This window comes from Durio zibethinus, chromosome 16 (genome assembly GCF_047325235.1).
Source record: "Durio zibethinus cultivar Kanyao isolate XHJ-2024 chromosome 16, ASM4732523v1, whole genome shotgun sequence".
NCBI lineage: Eukaryota > Viridiplantae > Streptophyta > Magnoliopsida > Malvales > Malvaceae > Durio > Durio zibethinus.
This window is the reverse complement of record NC_143177.1, coordinates 17,531,953-17,544,648: the sequence shown is the minus strand read 5'-3', so window position 1 is coordinate 17,544,648 and position 12,696 is coordinate 17,531,953. Positions and strand designations below refer to the sequence as shown.

The 12,696-nt window shown below is 41.1% G+C and overlaps 1 pseudogene; it reads right to left on the bottom strand.

The window, feature by feature from the left end:
• Window positions 1-8,728: 8,728 nt before the first annotated feature.
• Window positions 8,729-12,056, bottom strand: LOC149514373 (25S ribosomal RNA; annotated as a pseudogene).
• Between the last annotated feature and the right edge of the window lie 640 nt (window positions 12,057-12,696).

Sequence of the window (12,696 nt, the reverse complement as noted above, 5' to 3'; positions counted from 1 at the left end):
AACGAGTGTTAAGGTGCCACCATGAAGGCAGTTGGCCAAAGGGCCACACCTAGAGAAGTGACCTTAGAGGGGCTGAAAAGACCTAAGTTATAAGATGACCAAAGTATTTGAATACCACCATGCTATGGTCTATTATGGGTGGTGTCGCATGAGTGCGATTGACCTAGGCACCATGTCTAAAGGGGCCCATCGAAGGGTCAGTGCCATAGGCATGTAGTTGGTGTGATGAGTCACATCAATGGGGTGCATTGTGGCAAAACAGGTGGTCATTCATTTGACTAAGGGTCATGATTGATAAGGGTGCCTTGAAGTCACAACATTATAAGATCATGGAGGAAGCCATGTAATGGCACATATCAATAATTGAGATAGAGCCTAGTGATGAGACTTGGAGATAGCATAGAGGTGTAGTGGAGTTAGGATGATCCTTCTACATCGACAATGAATGAGTACTATGGGTGATGCCTCATTTGATAGGATCATAACCCAATCCTTGATGCCACATGTGAGAGACATATAGGAAAATATCAAATGTGTGCAACAAGAGAGTTGGGTGTTGTCTTGGCATTGATGAATGCATTTACATAGTAAGTGTGAGAGAGTGTCATGGTCAGGCCCTGGTGTGACTTGGTCCTACCAAGATTAATCCTAAGCTGAGTAGCAGATGAGGCCTTATGGTCGAGATAGTGGTCTTAGAGCTGTACATGAATAGTGTGAGCTTGGGAACATGTTGTTGGTAGTTTGTATAGGTGGTGAGAGCCCTAGGCCCCAAGATGCATGAGCAAGTGTGATCCAATGGGCAAGCACCCTAAAGCTGGGTAACCAATCGAGTGCAGTCAGTTGACTTTCAAGTGGGTTGGTAGAGCAATGAGTGGAATGCAAAATTATGGTGCCCAAAAGATAGGTCACTGGACCTTGAGTTGGTTGAAGAAAAGCCCTAAAGTGGCTAGGGAGAAAAGTGTCCCCATTTCAGACATTCTTACGGTTCCTAGTTAGATGGCTGAGAAAGCTCTTATGCTCTCTATAAAGGGATGACTGGTGTTAGCTCACCAAACCCCATTGGCTAGCGAGCAAGCAGGGGCTTGGCTAGTCTAAAGTGAGCTACACCTAGGCACATGTAGTGTCTAAGGGTGTAAGCATCATCAGGTCACAAGTGTGGCCCAATGTTTCCTCATGTCATGGTAAACTTGGGAATGGTTAGGGCCAACAAGCCTCATATTGTGCCTTTGCATTTAACCATAGGGTTAGACTATAGCATTCATTATGCCCTTTAGTTTCCCCTTCTTGAACTAGTTTGATCAGTAACTAAGGATCATGAGTGGTGTTTGTATAATAGGGGCTCTGTCACCATCAAGCCTAAGGGGTGAGTGGGCTAGTAGGCAGGCATGCTACTAGACCCTTGTGGCCAATTGATAAAGGTATGTTGCAATGGGGTAGCACACTCGAGTTCTTTAAGGTAGGATGGGCATGATGTTGAGTGTCCATCATGCATGCGGGCAGCCTAGAATGAGGCTAAGGGTTGAGGCTTTTAGATATAAGTTTCGTGGGATTAGACATGTTGTTTTACTATAAGGAATGCACGACCCATGACACTGGTCTAAGCTCAAAGGATATTTCTGAGTCAAGAAGCAATTCTAGTTCTAGTGAGAAAGGGTTTGATTACTAGGGAGACAAAGTCTTATGGCCTATTGGAGGCCCAAGTTGCAGGGCACTAGGTTAGAACAACAGTACAGGTAGGGATCAAGACTCTAGAGATTCAGGCATGATGTTCAAGTTTTATGGAATTGAGGTAGGCCTAGGTGTGGGCACTAGTGAGCGCTTAGATGAATTGACAAGCCAGGAAAATGACATTGGCATGGCAAAAATATGAAGATGTGCCTAAACCCACCTACTATTTGATTGTGGTGGGCATGGTGTATAGCCTAGGCCTAAGATACCCATGCATGGTGCTTGGCCCAGCATGTGCTGATCATGTTCAAAGGAACTACCCGCACAAAGGGCTAGCATGTGCCGATGGTGGTCAAAGCATGTGCCAGACTAAAGGCCAACATGTTTCAATGTTGGTCGAGGCATGTGCTGTCTCACGGTCTAAAAGCTGGTTGTCATGAGCCAACCTTGTATAGGACCATGACCGGGCATAGAATGTCATGACCCACCCATGCATAGGGCCATGATTGGGTAAAGGTGCCAAGAGGAAGGGTAGATCTCATGTGCTAGGAACAAGTGTCCCATTTTCAAACATTGTAATAGTTCTTAGTAGAATAGCTATAAAATCTCTTAAGCCCTTTAGAGGGGATGAGCGGTCAGTGTGTTTTTGGAATACCTCACTGGCCAAGGTACGTGCTAGACCACCCATCTAAGGTTATCCCTCTTACCTTGGTGATGGTGAAAAGACTTGATACTCTTTTTCTATTCATTATACTATTCTTGATATTAATAAAAACACTTTTTCTCTTACGAGAATGCCAAGGGTCACCTCGATGTGTTCCCTTTTATGCCATGGTATATCGTTGTGTATTCTTGATATTAACTTGTGGCTTGGTGTTTGCCTATTCAAATATCGAACTATCCTTGGTTGACTTATGTGGAAGCATCCATCCAAGTGCCACACGATCTATTACTTCATTGAGAGAAAGCTTAGATGGTGACATGAGGTATCAAAGCATGATTGCAAAGTGCTAGAAAATTGATAAAATGGCTAAGAGTGGTGGAATTAATGTCTGATAAAGGATTGAAGAGCTTAAGGTCATAGTGGCTGCCCTAAAAGCTCATGTGGTAACTTATGAGCGATTGAGGAAGGTCAAGGCAATCCAATAAGAGTTATCCAATACTATGCATAACTTGGGTGAGGAGATCAAAAATGCCTTGAGTGTTTTCCAAATAGAGTTTGAAGAGCTCAGGGCCTAAGTGAGTGTGCTACAAATGCCAGTGGCCAGGTCAAGTTCTAGCTCTATAAAGATAGGAAAAAGGGCTAAAGTGCCGAAGCCTCGATGTTATAAGGGGGCAAGAGATGCCAAAGAGCTTAAACTTCCTATTTCACATGGAACAATACTTTTGGGCTGTGCACATAGAATTAGAGGAGGATAAGGTTGCAATGGCTTCAATGTACCTTACCAAGGGTGCCAAGTTGTGGTGGCATTCAAAATTTGCTAATGATGAATGCCTTATTGAAACTTGGGCAGATCTTAAGCAAGAGTTGAAAAAACAATTCTTCCCTTAGAATGTAAATTATATGGCCCAAAGGAAGCTTTGAGAATTAGTGTAAACGAGAACGGTGTGAGAGTTCATGAGTAGCATTTCTACCCTGATGTTGGATATTAGAGACATGTCTAAAAAAGAAAAGATGTTTAATTTTCTCGAGGTCCTCAAACCTCAGGCTAGGATGAAATTACAAAGACAAAGGATACAAAATGTGGCCACAGCCATGGCTATCATCGAATGTTTTAATGGCTACAACAATGGCCCCTCAAAATGAAAGAACCCTCTATCAGGTGGCAATAACTACAACTTTGGGAATGGGGGAAAGATGGCTAGAAAGGACTAACCCTTTAGTGGGGGATTAGATAAGAGGCTATTTGGTCGAGACAATACCCAACCTAAGGTAAACAATGCATTAAATTTCAAGCTGAAGCAACCATTAGCTTGCTTCCTATGCTAAAGGCTGTATCGGATGGCCAAATGCCCATATAGAGGTGCCCTTAATACCTTAAGAGCCTCTTCTCAAGAGTCCTCTAAAGCATCCAAAACTATTGAAGAAGTTAAGGAGGAACCATTAAGGATGGGCTCAATATGGTTCCTTAATACTCTCCATACCCAACTAAACATGATAAAGAAAAAATGTATGAGAGGTTTGATATATATGGACCTATTACTCAATGGTAAAGCCAGAAAGGCCATGGTGGATACAGGTGCAACCGATACCTTCATCACACTAGAGGAAGCAAAAAAGTGTGGTCTCAGTTTAATAAGGATTGTGGGCAAATGAAAGTAGTTAACTCGCCAGCCTTTGTGATTAGTGGAAGCTTCAAAAGTGTGATGATGAGGTTGGGGCCATGGAAAGGAAATGTAAATTTCACGGTTTCCCCCATGGATGATTTTGATATTGTCATAGGATTGTACTTTATGATGTTGGCTCAAGCGATCCCAATCCTTACTGCTAGTTGTCTATTGTTCTGGGGGGAATGCCTGTGTGTTGTGCCATGATAATCCTCCCTAAGAGTAGGAAGAAACTAATTTCAACATTACAATTCAAGAAAGGAGTAAAGAAAGGGGAGCCCTCTTATGTGGCCATACTAATTTCCAAAGATAGGATTGAGTTGGAACTAATACCTGACAGGGTGCAAAAAGTATTGGAAGATTTTGAAGATGTGATGCTAGATCAATTGCAAAAAATCCTACCTCCTCAAAGATTGGTAGACCATGAGATTGAGCTTCTCTCGAGAGTTAAGCCACTAGCTAAAGGCCTATATTGCATGGCTCCACCAGAGCTAGCTGAATTGAGAAAATAATTAGATGAGCTCTTACAAGTCGGATTCATTAGACCATTATAAGCATTATTTTGGGGCACCCATGCTATTTCAAAGAAAGCATGATAGGAGTTTGCAAATGTGTGTGGACTATAGTGCCTTGAACAAAGTCATGATGAGAAACAAATATTATATTCCCGTTATTACAAATTTGTTTGATCAATTAAGCTAGGCCAAGTACTTTTCTAAATTGGACTTGAGATCTGGTTATCATCAAATCATAATTGCTAAAGGAGATGAGCCAAAGACCACTTGTGTAATGCGACATGGTGCATTTAAATTTCTTGTTATGTCTTTTGGATTGACTAATGCCTCTGTCATATTTTGTAACTTGATGAATCAAGTGTTCCACGACTATCTTGACAAGTTTATGGTCATCTATTTAGATGATATAGTGGTCTATACTTCAACCTTGGAAAAGCACTAAGAACACCTATGTTCTATGTTTCAAATACTACAAGACCATGAGTTGTATGTTAAAAAGGTGAAATGTACATTTGCTCAAACTCGTATTCACTTCCTAGGCCACATTGTTAAACAAGGCCACATTCGAATGGACATGGAAAAAGTTAAGGCTGTCAAGGAGTGGGCAACACTAAAAAATGTCAATGAATGCCATTCATTTTTTAGGATTGGCTAACTATTATAGGAGATTTGCAGAAGGATACTGTTGTAGAAACACAGCCCTCATGGAGCTAGAGAAAAAAGAGCATAAAATGGTGTTGGACAATTTAATGTCAAGAGGCTTTTGAAGGCTTGAAGGAAGCCATGATAAAGGATCCCATCTTGGCTCTCCATGACGTTTTGAAGCCTTTTGAAGTTTAAACAAATGCATTTGATTTCACTATTAGGGGAGTGCTTTTGCAAGAATGACACCTAATAGTAGTTTAAAGTTGAAAGTTGAGATACGTCTCAAGAGAAAGAGCTCCTCGTAGTAATCCATTGTTTAAAAGCATGGTGGCATTATTTGTTGGGTTCCCAATTCATGATTAAGATGGACAATGCAGTAGTTAGTCATTTTCTCACCTAGCTAAGGCTTAACAAATATCTGCAAGTTAATTAAAGACAATGTAAAGAATGACCCATGGACCAGTATCATCCTAAAGCTAGTAAGAGAAGGGAAGTCCAAATACTTTTGGCAAGAAAATAGGGTCCTATTGACAAAAGGCCCTCAGTTGTTTATGCTAAAAGCAGAAGGCATGAGATAGATGCTAATAAAGGAATGCCACGATATACCATGGGTGGGCTACCTTGGTTGGCAACATATTTTCCTTTACTAAAACAACACTCTTATTGGCCTCACATGCGACAAGATGTGATGGATTATACAAAGACTTACCTCATTCACTAATAGGACAAGGTTGAAAAGAAAAACTTAGTAGGCATACTCAAACCTCTACCTATGCCCACAAGACCTTGGGTTAGTATCTCCCATGATTTCATATCAGGCTTTCCTAAAGTTGGTGATCTTGGGTCTATTCTAATGGTGATTGATCGTTTCTTGAAACATGCCTTGTTCATTCTTGCCTAAAAGTATTACACCGCTAAAGATACATCCCAGCTAATATTTAAAATGTAATTAAGTATTAGGGCCTTCCTCAAACCATTGCCAGTGACAGGGATCTGAGATTCACTGGGTCATTCTAGTGAGAACTCTTCAAGATCTTGGGATCTCAACTCAACATCTCTTTAAGTTATCACCCGTAAACTGATGGTTAGATTGAGAAATTTAATGGGTTGTTGGAGGAGTACTTAAGATACTTTTTTCAAGCTAATAAAAAAATTGGACTTTATTGTTGGATGTAGCTCAACTTTATTTTAATTCCAACAAGTGTTCTTCCACAAACAATTCCAACAAGTGTTCTTCCACAAACAAGAGTCCCTTTGAAGTGGTCATTGGACATATTCCAAGATTACCGCATTTATCTCTTGAACCATATCGAGGGAAGGATTCATGAGCCTTCAACCTTAGCAAAAAATGGAGACAAAACATAGAAATTGAACAAGCATACTTAGAGAAGGCATCGAAGGGGATGGAGAAATGGATGGAAAAGGGCCCAAGGGCAATGCAATTCAAAGCTTTTGATCTTGTTCTTTTCAAACTAGTGCCTGAATAAACTAGGTTCCTAAGGAAGTGGGGTCATAGATTGGTGTATAAGTACAACGGTCTAGTGAAGATCCTATCCAAAGTAGGGAATGCCTCTTACAAAATTAAACTACTAAAATGGATGAAGGTGTATCCAATGTTCTACATAAGCAACTTAAAGCCCTATCATGCAAACCACATAGATGCAAGTCATGGTGAGTCAACCATTGCTACCATTACCTTGAAGCCTCAATCAAAATGTTGAGTTGAAGAGATTTTAGCTAACAGGGTATCTTGAGTATCTTAAAGAATAGTCCATGAATATTTAGTGAAGTGGGAGGGCTTAGGACTAAAAGAAACTAATTAGGAGAGAGACCATGACCTCTGAGCATTTCAGTAAAAGATTGAAGAATTCCAGGCTAACAAGTCCATAAGGGTGTCCACAGAATAGGTGAGGGAGGATGTCATGAGCCAACCTTGTATAGGGCCATGATCAGGCATAGGATGTCCTAAGCCACCCATGTATAGGGCCATGATTGGGTAGAGGTGCCAAGGGGGAGGGTAGATTTCATGTGCTAGGAAAAAGTGTCCCCTTTCTAAACATTTTAATAGTTCTTGGTAGAATAGCTAAATCTCTTAAGCTCTTTAAAGGGGATAAGCAGTTGGCATATTATTGGGCTACCTCACTAGCTAAGGTACATGTTAGACCACCCAATTAGGGCTACTCCTTTAGCTTCTATGATGGTAGGAAGACTCGATGCTCTTTTTGTACTTATTGTACTATTTTTTATATTAATAAAAACACTTTTCTATTATGAAAACACCAAAGGTTGCCTCGATGTGTTCCCCTTTATACCTTGGTATATCATTGTGTATTCTTGAGGTTAACTTATGGCTTGTTATTTGTCTATTCAGATAATGAACTATCCTTGGTTGACTTGTGTGGAAGTATCCATCCAAGTGCTATATAGTCTATTGCTTCATTAAGAGAAAGCTTAGCTTGTGATAATAGTCCAAGCCCAAGGGTTATCTCTGAGTTGAGGAGTGGTTCCAATTCTAGCAGGATAGGGTTTGACAATAAGGGAGAATAGGCCTCAAGGCCTACTGGAGGCTTAGGTCATGGTGAACTAGCCTAGAGACAATGGTATAGGTAGTGATCAAGACTCCAAACACTCAAGCAAGGTGTTCAAGTTAGGTAAAATTGACCAGGCCCAATTATAGGTGCTGATGCACGAGCATACAGTTAGACCTAGGTGTGGGCGCGGATGATCAAGTTGCAAGCACATGATCAAACCCAAGGGTGGTCATTCCTAAACACAATCATAAGAGGATCAGATTTATGGGCTTTTAAAAGGCCCAGTACTGTAGCACAATTTTTGACAAGCTAAAATTATACTAAGCACTTGATTTTCATAGGCTGACTTAGGTAGACGGGATCAATTTCTTATTCAAGGCCATATGCAGTTTGGCTTAAAACTAGAGCCCTTGACATATGCATCAAGTGCCATTTGGTGTCAATGGTGATTAAGGGGCAAAAAATTACCATAGGTGGGAGGGTCACGGTACACATGTCACACCAAGTGCTAGCATCTACCAAAGAGGTGTTTGAGGCAACAACTAGCCCTAAGTGCTAGTGATTGCCAAAGAGGTGTTTAAGGTAAAAACTCACACCCAGGGCCTACTTATGCTGACAGTAATCAAGGCAAGTTCTTTCCCCAAGTGCCAACATCTGGCAATAGTGCCTGAAGTAGCATCCCAAACCAAGGGGACAACATTTGTTGATGGTGTTTGAGACAACAACGGTCAACATCCATCGATGGTGTTGGATACAATTGCCTGCATGAACCATAGGCTAGTTACAATCAATGGCATGAGCGTAGAATTGATCTAGGGGCTAGTGTGTGCGATGGAGTTGAGGCAAGCCCCCACACCAAGGGTAAGCCCATCCCTATAACAAATACCAAGGCCATTTGGTTGCCATTTACTTGGATGCTAGAGGGAAGGATGTCATCCCCCAGCTGAATAGGTTACAATGGAGAACAACATTCATCCCAAATCCCAGAGGGGTATGGTATAAAAAAATGAAATGAGAGGACTTTGGTGGGTGTAAGAAGGGATGAATCGAAGCAACAAAGGGCTAAATCTTAGGGGACCATGTTAGCAAGGCCACTTTAACACTTACAATATGCTGTCACATATTTAAGTTGCATGCAAAAGATTCTACCTATTGTTTGGTGGTAATTGAGCTCTAAGGAGGTCCGTGCAGCTTGTCCGCCTCAAGGGCATGGGCCTATGACATGTGCCGCACCTATGACATATGCCTTTGGGGGCTATGGGTCCTTACTACGGGTCAGTAATCAAGTGATTGGTGTGTGCATCGCTTCTAGCCTAGATTCTCACTTAAAGGCATTTAGTCAAAATCCAGTGCACAATAGCATCGTGCCTCTAGCTTTTCAACCAAGCACCATGACCAATTGTGTGAATCAATAGTTTCTCTTGTACTAGGTTGAATTACTATTGCGATGCTACCATTAGCAGGGTAAAATTAACCTATCTCACAATAGCCTAAATGCAGCCCACATTCCCTATTGGTGGGTGAACAATCTAACACTTAGTGAATTCTGCTTCATAAAAATGACAGGAAGAATTGACATCAAAGGATCAAAAAGCAATGCCACTATGAATGCTTGGCTGCCATAAGCCCGTTATCCTTATGGTAACTTTTCTGACACCTCTAGCTTCAAATTTTGAAGGTTTAAAGGATCAATAAGCCATGCTTTCATGGTTCATATTTATACTTAAAATTAGAATCAAATGAGCTTTTACCTTTTTGTTCCACATGAGATTTCTCTTTTTGTTGAGCACATCTTATGACACCTATGTTATCTTTTAATAGATGTGCTTCTTAGCCAAACAGCCTACCTTACAATGTCTTCTGCCCAAATCAACCAATCGAGGCTAGCCTTAGGTCCAAGAAAATGGGTCGTGCCTTACCTTCGATTCATGAAATAAGTAAAATAACATTAAAAGTAGTAATATTTCAATTTTGCCCGAAGGCTCCCACTTATCTTGCACCTCTCCAGTTATTTCACAAAGTCAGACTAGAGTCAAGCTCAATAGGGTTTTATTTCCCCACTAATTCTGCCAAACCTAATCCCTTGGTTGTGGTTTCACTAGATAGTAGATAGGGATAGTGGGAATCTCAGTAATCCATTCATGCTGTCACTAATTAGATGATGAGGCATTTGGCTACCTTAAGAAAGTCATAGTTACTCCCGTCATTTACCCACACTTGGTTGAATTTTTTCACTTTGACATTTAGAGCAATGGGTAGAAATCACATTGTGTGAGCATCCATAAGGACCATCTAATGTTTTGTTTGAATTAAATAGTCGAATTCCCAATGTTCGTACACTTCTAACTCAACTATTCGTTGCTCAAAGAAGGGCCTTGAGCGAGCTATTCCCAGTTCATCCTTTGGCTGGCACACAGTGACCCACTTTAGCTATAAAAGTAGTATAAATAGTGCATTAGTAGCCAATGGGTTTGGGATTGGAACCCTCATGTCTAGCCCTCATAGCCAATCCTTTTCTTAAGGTAATAGATCCATTTTGTCGACTTCCCTTGTTTACATTATTCCATCAACTAGGGGTTGTTCACCTTGGAAACTTAATGCGATTATGAGTATGATTAGGCATGGATGGTACTCGATCCTCTCAATTTTCAAGGGCCACCAAAGGTGCACCAAACAGCATGCAATGTGTAGTGCTCTTCCAACCATTGGACCCTACCTCTAGGTGAGCCATTTCTAGGGTGGGCCAAGCATTAAACATAAAAGATAACTCTTCCCAAGGCCTCCACCAATGTCTTTAGACTTTTTGACATTACTGTCAGCCGTTACATCCTAGTTCAAGAATTTTAACTCGATTCATTTTCTAAGCTCATAATGGACACATTGTCTGATAACTTTATCCCATCTCTTAGGATCAACAAACACATGTACAAGTGCCGTTCACATGAAACCTTTCCCTTTTTCAGCCTTCAAAGTTCTCATATAAATATTTGCTACTACTATGAAGATCTACACTAATGGCTGCTCTATTTGGGCTCAAGCCTCAGGTTCTATGGTGACCACTATGCTATCCTACTTATTAGGCTTGGCCCTTGCCCTGATGGCTGGGTATAGGTCGTGCACTTAAGCACCATCCATTTTTTAGGTTAGTTTATTCAATAGGTGAGTTATTACACACTCCTTAGTGGATTTCAACTTCCATGACCATTGTCCTACTATCTTAATTGAATAACAACCTTTGTGGGTTTAAGGTTAGTGTATAGTTTGACACAATAATTTGAATTTTAGTTCATCCTACATCATTAGTTCTGTCTACCAAAAATGGCCCACTTGGAGCTCTTGATTCCATGATGCAACTTAATGAAATAGCTGTGTCATCTTACTTACTTAAAGTTTAAGAATAGGTCAAAAGTGTTGCACCCTCTATGCCTCTAACCATTGGCTTTACCCAATAGAACTCATTAAGGGCTCTATCTTGAGGGAAACTTTAAAATGTACCAGTTATTAAATGGTTTGATTAGTCTTTCAAATTATACCCAAGTAAGATGAATGATTTGCACATCAATATCACTGTGGCCTCTACTAGAATTTCCTCTAGCTTTGCCTTGCTTAAGCATAGTTCACCATCTTTTAGGTCTTGGTAGGCATGCTCACATTCAAACCCTTTTCAGAAGATCAAGATCAATCGGTGGTGCACCTACAAGGGATCCCACCAATTAGCTTCCTTGCACCTTGTGGGTTTTCTAGCCTGTTAACTTGCACACATGTCAGACTCCTTGGTCTATGTTTCAAGATGGACTCGCACACAATCGTGGCAATGACATTTCCATAGGCATATTGAAAGCTTAACCTTAGGCCAGCATCATAACCTGCATTAATCTACGTCATGACCTGATTAATGGATCGACTCTCACCATTCCACATCCGATTGGGGTGCATTTTCGGTGCCCATCCACTTCTCTCCTGACAATTTCAATCAATCTTTGACTCTCTTTTCAAAGTCCTTTTCATTTTTCCATTGCAATACTTGCTAGCTATCAATTTCTCACCTATATTTAGCCTTAGATAAAATTTACTACTCAATTAGAGCTGCATTCCTAAACAACCCAACTGGCAGATAGCACCTCATGGTATGACATGGTCTAGGCATGAGGCTCTTGCCCTTTCTAATGGCCCTTTCCAAGGCACTTGGGCCTTGTCTACCACTGATGATGTTTCTCCAAACTACAATTTAGACACCAGGGGCACTCCATTCTCAAGCTGGGCTACTCTCAATTTGCTCACAGTTTCTAGGGGAATCTTGGTAAGTTTCTTTTCCTCCACTTATTGATATGCTTAAACTCAGTGGCCAATCCTAACTGACCTAGGATACGATATAAGCATTGACCAAGCAATGTGAAGGGTCCAATGCGGTCTGAATGGAGAGTGAGTGCGCGTCATTAAAGATGAGGCACATCGGGAGCTTTACCACCAATGGTCATGACACCATCATTATTAGAAACTTACTTTTGGGTCAACCATAATCAATGAGATCACAGAGGCCATCTTCCTCCCCCTCACTCAGAGCCCAATGGATGGGGTGATGGAAGGGGCTATGGTGTATGATACCCAAGTAAACATGGCCTCAGCCTAATGGCTTGAGACACAACTTGTATGCCCAAGGATATCATTTCACTACGTTCTTCATCAATGTGAGATAGAGATATCCATTATCGAGATTCATTTTTGGTTTTCATGATAAAAAAAGTCACAATGTTACCCACACATGCACCACGAATGAGATGGTAAGGGTACGTGTGTTCTTTTACATTTCGGTTCCTTAACGCGATTCTTGCCAGGGGTTCATTATTTGGCTACAGGCACTGATACCAGTCATTTTGTCCACCCAAAAGGTAAAATGAAGTGACTGTTGTGCTTGCCTAGGGTCAAAAAAGGCTTAGGGCATAGAGGCACCCTCATCCCCTCAATGTTTCGTTAACGCAATTGTGGGTCATTTGTTGAACAACTTTCAA